The sequence below is a fragment of the Panicum virgatum genome, chromosome 5N, assembly GCF_016808335.1.
Source record: "Panicum virgatum strain AP13 chromosome 5N, P.virgatum_v5, whole genome shotgun sequence".
Classification (NCBI taxonomy): Eukaryota; Viridiplantae; Streptophyta; class Magnoliopsida; order Poales; family Poaceae; genus Panicum; species Panicum virgatum.
The window spans coordinates 18,838,613-18,844,919 of NC_053149.1; positions in this window are offsets into that span (position 1 = coordinate 18,838,613).

Here is a 6,307-nt window from a genome sequence, read left to right on the forward strand (position 1 = left end):
CGACTATGGGAGCAGAGCGGGGAACCCCAGCCAGCCGTGCCGTCTTTTTTTTTTTAAAGATTTACACATTCAAGTCTTTTTTGATACAATTTGTGTTTTTAGACCCTTGGGATCGGCGCCACAGACCGTGGCGCCGAGGTCTTGGCAGTCCAGCGTGGCTTCCAGCGTGGCTTCCAGCGTGGCAGGGAGCTCGGCGCCACAGATCTTGGCGCCGAGCTCGGCGCCATGGATTTGGGCGCAGAGGCCAATTCATAAAGGCCCGCCTTCGTTTTGTCCTGTCGCGCCCGCCCAGCTTACCATCCGCTCACCCGTCCGCTCGCTTCTTTGGCGTCGTCGCTGCCCGGCCACCCCGCTCTCGCTGTCCGGCCGCGCCGCCCGTCCCCGTTGGTCCGCGCCGCCGCAGGGCCCTCGCCGTCCGCCCGCCCAGCCGGCCGCCCCGGCCACCATCGTAAAGCGCGCGGGGCTCCCCCGGCCGGCCCAGCGCTCGTGCCCGTCGCCAGGGCTTGGGCCGGCCGCAGCGCTCGGCCCGGCCGCTGGGTCTTGGTGCTGACGCGGTGCTCGGCCCCGCCGCCGTTGTTTGGGACGGCCGCGGCACCCGGCCCGTCCGTCAGCGCCCTCGTCGCTTCCTCCCCCACCCCAAATCTGAAGGTACAATTTGTTTACTCAATTTCGATTAGGTAGGATTTGTTAGACAATGTTAGTTAGGAAATTAAGGTAGGTAGGTAGCAATGTAGTTAGCAATTTAGAAAATTTAGTTAGTACAACATAGTTAGCAATTTAGGTAATTTAGATAGCGCAATTTAGTTAGCAATGTAGGAAATGTAGTTAGTGCAATGTAGTTATCTAGGTACCAATTTAGTTATGAATTTAGGAAATGTAGCTACCACTTTATTATTATTTTAGCAATTTTAGCAATTTATATTGTCTATCTGAACACCAAGTTTTGAGTACAAGTAGTTGTCGGCTCATTCTTGTTTTGGATAACGTAACGATAATAACTTTTGCGTTGTGCATATACTAACTAGATGGAGAATGTAGTCACCTTGTACCATGGAGGAAGTGTGAAGCTAGATCGGTTTAGCAATGTCTATTTTATTGGAATGCAAATGATCCCTTTGATATTCGATTCGCAGCCGACGTTTAGTGAGCTGACTGCAAGGGTTCGAAATGAGCTTGAATGGAATTCACATGAGGAAGCAGTCTCAATTGAAGGGGTTCTTCAGTATGGTAAAATGGGTCAAGTTTACTATTAGGCGGCTGCTCACAATTGCGCCAGAGGTTCAATGGGAGAAGTTTTTCAAGATGGTTAAGAACAATGAAATTCCAGAATTGGATGTGGTTGTCCACAAGTTGAGAAATCAAATGTAGCCTTATGCAAACATATCCATTGCAGGTTATTTGGGAGCCGTATGAGGAGGTTTAAGCCCAGCAGCTTGCACTTAGCAACGAGTGCTTCGCAGACGAGGACATGTACACGATGGCGTGCCCGCTGATTTGCTTCTACGTTGTGGAGTACCATCTGACGCACAGGGTTGCACGGCAGTTTGGATTGAGGCAAGACTGGCCTGCGCCTCCATTCTCTACGTCTGTGAAATTGCACAAGTAAGTATTTTACATGTCATTTATAATGGACGATATTTTATTGTACTTTGATTCAATAGTGCCGTAGGATTTAATCGTACATATGAATATGGGTTGACAATTTGAATCATTTGTGGCACAGGATTGATCGTCAGAAGCAGAAAAAGACAACTGACTTCGAAACCCTTCACCACCAGTACATAGCTGAATGGGACCTTGGCACCGAGAACATTATTCTCACCGACGAGCCACATACGAACTACAACTTTAAAGCGTACCTGTCTTGGTACTTGGGTGCTATATGGGCTAAGCTCAAGGGCCAGTAGACTCAGGCGGACTACGAGGAAATTTAGTCTTTCGATGACGAGGATAGGTCGTACGACCTTGCGACTAGGAGCGGCACGCTTGTGGAGGCTACCCCGATCTTGGATCGAGTGGTACGTATCAAAACAGTAAATGTATTAATTCGACTTGTCGTAGCAGCCATAACTTATCTCATATAGTAGTTAAGTTGTACCAACATAGAAAACTTATCTCATATAGTAGCCTGTGACCAGTGTGGTAATGATTTCTTACTTTTGTTGTGTGTAGGGCAACGCGCTGAAGCAGTCGGTGCTTGACATCGAGCGATTCACGAGAACAGGAGTGGATGAGCCGACACTCAGCAACTTTCTTGGCGTAAGTTCTTAGTGATCAGTTACATTACACATCTATTTACTCAAAATGATCCACCGATCTAACATTGACCTACAGCGACTAGCACGTAGGCTACGTCGTGCTGTCGCTCGTTGTGGCTGCAGGACTATGACTAGGACAAACGTACAGGGGCCATCGACACGGCGATACGACACCAGTGCTAGCCATGGTTCTTCTTCGCGCCAGGGTGCATAGTCGGGTGCCCACACATCGTCGCTGTCTACAAGGTCTACTTTGTTGGTGAGCGGTAGCGACGATGCAGGGGACCATGCCAAGGAGATTGGACTGTCCCAGATGTAGGACGCTCCTTCCACGTAGACGTCACAGCCTCCAGCACATAGGTGACGCCGTCGTCCTGATCAGTACACTCCAGGCACCGACGCTCTTGGTGCCAAGGGCAAGGGTAAGACTAGGAAGCAGTGAGGGTGACTGCATGGAGTAGATGGATTTCATGGACTATGCTTTTGTGTATGGTACGTAACATGAATTTTATGTATAGAATGTGCTTGTGTGTGATGAACTATGTATGGATTCATTGGACTATATGAACTTAATGTGTGGATATGTTGTTAACTATGTCCTACTCATTTTTAGTGTCCTATTGTCTATTACATGAATCTACAATTGTGATATGTTGTTATCATTGTCCCTGCGTCGAAAAACAAGAAAAGTTATTGCCATTTTTTTCCGTGGTGCAAAGACAATTTAATTGAAATAATGTTATGAATAGTCGTCAATTTCCGTGTTGGAGTTATAAACGTGATGTGAACCTTGCTGTAAAGTTTTTGCCGGTGAAAAACAACACTGATCTGTCGCTACTAGGAAAACTTGTTTGTGACGGGCTCTTGTTCTTTTTCTTTTAAGGTTTTGGGTTAGATCAAGAATCACACATCTACTTCGTAGGCTTGTTGCCATAATTCATGATTGCAAACTAGGTTTTTCAGCGCTATCGCAACTAGACTTTTCAGAGCTATTTAACCTAGCCTTTTCAGACTATTCAGGGCTAGTTTTCCTAGCCTTTTCAGCGCTATCGTACCTAGGCTTTTCAGATCTATTTAACCTAGCCTTTTCAGACGATTCAGAGCTAGTTTTCCTAGGCTTTTCAGAGCTATCGAACCTAGCCTTTTCAGACTATTTAGAGCTAGCTTTTTCAGAGTTGTCGAATCTTGCCTTTTCAGTGCTATCTAAACTAGCATTTTAATTGATCTGTCATATAGCCTTTTCAGTTATAGTAAATAGCCTTTTCAGAATCCAGTGACAACTCAATTCAATCCGACTTTCGATGTACATTTACACATCCACACACCGGTATGAACCTTTCCCCAGCTATATATACCCATTCCTTTTTAAGAGTTTCACATTCACTGGAGTAGCAATGTCTGGAGGGTCGTCTAGCGAGAAGGGTTTCGGCAGTGGGAAAGGAAAGGGGGAAAGAAAGGGACCTCCGGTAGTGTGGGATGGGCCTCTTGGTCCAGACTTCTTTCCGGAACTGATATTTGAGTTCCCAGCTCAGAATAAAAGAGAGTTCACCAGAGAAACACCTCTCAGGCAGTATGATAACCGCAAAGAGGACTGGCCAAAATGTAGGCATGGTGAGGACTGCTTAGTGCAGATGTGCACCGATGGGATGGATGGAGATCGTCATTTCTTGAAATGTCCGCGCACTTGGGTAACTATTACCATCAAATATATTTACATTTTCTTTGTACTGCCATTATAACTTACATAAGATTTATGTTGTAGTCTTCAGATGCTCCCGAGAACTGTGGGTTCACTAGGTGGGTCGATCCCGCACCAATTGATCTGCATCAGGAGTACATCGAACACCTAAAGAATCGTATCTTTGAGTTAGAAGCTGAAGTAAGCACCGCTGCCCAGGAGGAAGATGATGGCGTCTCCCCAGAGGAAAGGTGCACTATTCCTAATTGCAGCTGCCCCTGTCACAAGAACCAGGGTCCTCCATCATCGCCATCACCGCCACCACCACCGTATGCAACGGAAGCATACTATGGAGAAGGTGCAACATAATATGCTAGGTGGCCGCACTACTAGAGTACCCTAGTAGCATTCCGATGCTACATGCAATGTTTTTTGTCCCGTTTAGTGCAATAAGGCATGTCAGGTTTAGTCCAGAATCTTATCATCCTAATATTGTTCACCACCAGACATGCCACTTCCTGTGTTGTCTATGTTTAATTATGTAATGTCTCCTATTGAATGTTTTTAATTCAATCAGATTATGTCAACTATTTAACTCGCATACTAATGATCATTTTAAGTGCCATAAAAACACAAAAGTATACTCAAACATGCAATGATGACAATATATTAAAACTAGAGTACATGATAGCTCACCGAATAGTTTAGTACATCACAACACAAGAAGAGACGACCACATAATTCAAACTAAATTAAAAAATAGCACACCTAATAGTTCGTTACATGATAGCACAACAACAGTCGACCAGAATAGTTCATTACTAGAGTTGCCCAAGGTAAACTCGCATTCTACTGTGTGCAATGAGGCCACTTCCCCTTCCTCAAAGCATCTGGATTCTCCTCCATTGCGGCTTTGGCACGGCGAACACGCTCAAGCTTCCGCTCCCTCTCCTCCCTACGCTCAGCTGCCAGCCTCCTTTGCTGTTCTTCCTGCCGCTCCTTTTCTGTTGCCTCCTCCTGGCGTCTCTTCTCCACCCTCTCCAGCCGCTTTGCTTCCCACTTCTTGCACATCTCCATATACCTCTTGTCCTCCTCCTTGATCTCAGTTTCAATCCACTGCTCAAAGTCACAAAGAGGGGGAGGGGTCTACAAAACAATCCATTGTTACACAATATTCACACACAATTTCAAATAATGTCAAAGTAAATGAAGACCAAACAAAAATTCTAACCAGCAACCCAATGCGGATCTGACGAGGTGTTGGATCGAAGGTATAGTTGGCACACATCCAATATCTTTGTCTATATGTGCCCTCTTTAATGGACACATCTACCTTACAAGGATCACCGCAGAAGCACATCGGTATAGAAACTCCACTAGGCAGCGGAAAACGGACATAAGCATCACCAGTCTGTACCGGCGGTTTCTTCGATTTCCCCCTTCCAGACATCCTAGTTGCATAATATATGTTACAACAATTAAACCCTAAACCCTAAGATCCTACATTTCGAAAATACATCTACAATATACCAAATCAAAACACACAAATTCAGGAGGTGAGAGAGAATACCTTGCTCTTGACAATCTACGAATAAAATCGAAGTTTTCACGGTCAAATACGACGAATCAGATGGTTGGGCGAGTTGAGAGGGAGAGAAAAACCGAGAAGGGATGATGAACAATGGAGGCACGCTCGGAAAAGGGAAGAGGGCGCAGGGTAAATGGCAGCGAGGTCGGCGCCAAGACCTGTGGCGCTGAGGTCGGCGCCAAAATCTGTGGCGCCGATCTCCCTGCCACATCGAACCACACTGGATGCCACGCTGGTTCTTTGCCGAGACCTCGGCGCCATGACCTGTGGCACCGAGACGTGTAACCTTGGCGCCACGACCCGTGGCACCGAGGTCCAGGGTCCAAAACGCAAATCGTTTCAAAAAAAAGTCTGAATGTGTAAGGCCGTGTTTAGTTACAAAAATCAAAATTCCAAATTTTTTTCCGGCACCTGCATGGAGACTTAAATCTAGACGAAATAAAAAACACATTGCGACTGCTGTCTGTAAATGGCGAGACGAATCTAATGAACCTAATTAGGCTGTAATTAGATGCTAAATTGCTACAGTAATGCTACAGTAAATAACCTCTAATGACAGATTAATTAGGCTCGCGATTTACAGACGAGTTCTGTAATTATTTTTTAATTAGTCTATGTTTAGTACTTCAAATGTAGAAAGATGTCTTTTCAAAAACTTTACAACGCGCAACTAAACACGGCCTAAATCTTTAAAAAAAAGAGCCAAAAAGCAAAAAAAAAAAAGACGGGCCAGCAGTGCGTGGTGGACATGTGACCGTGGCCCATGGGAACCCCCCGAGGAGG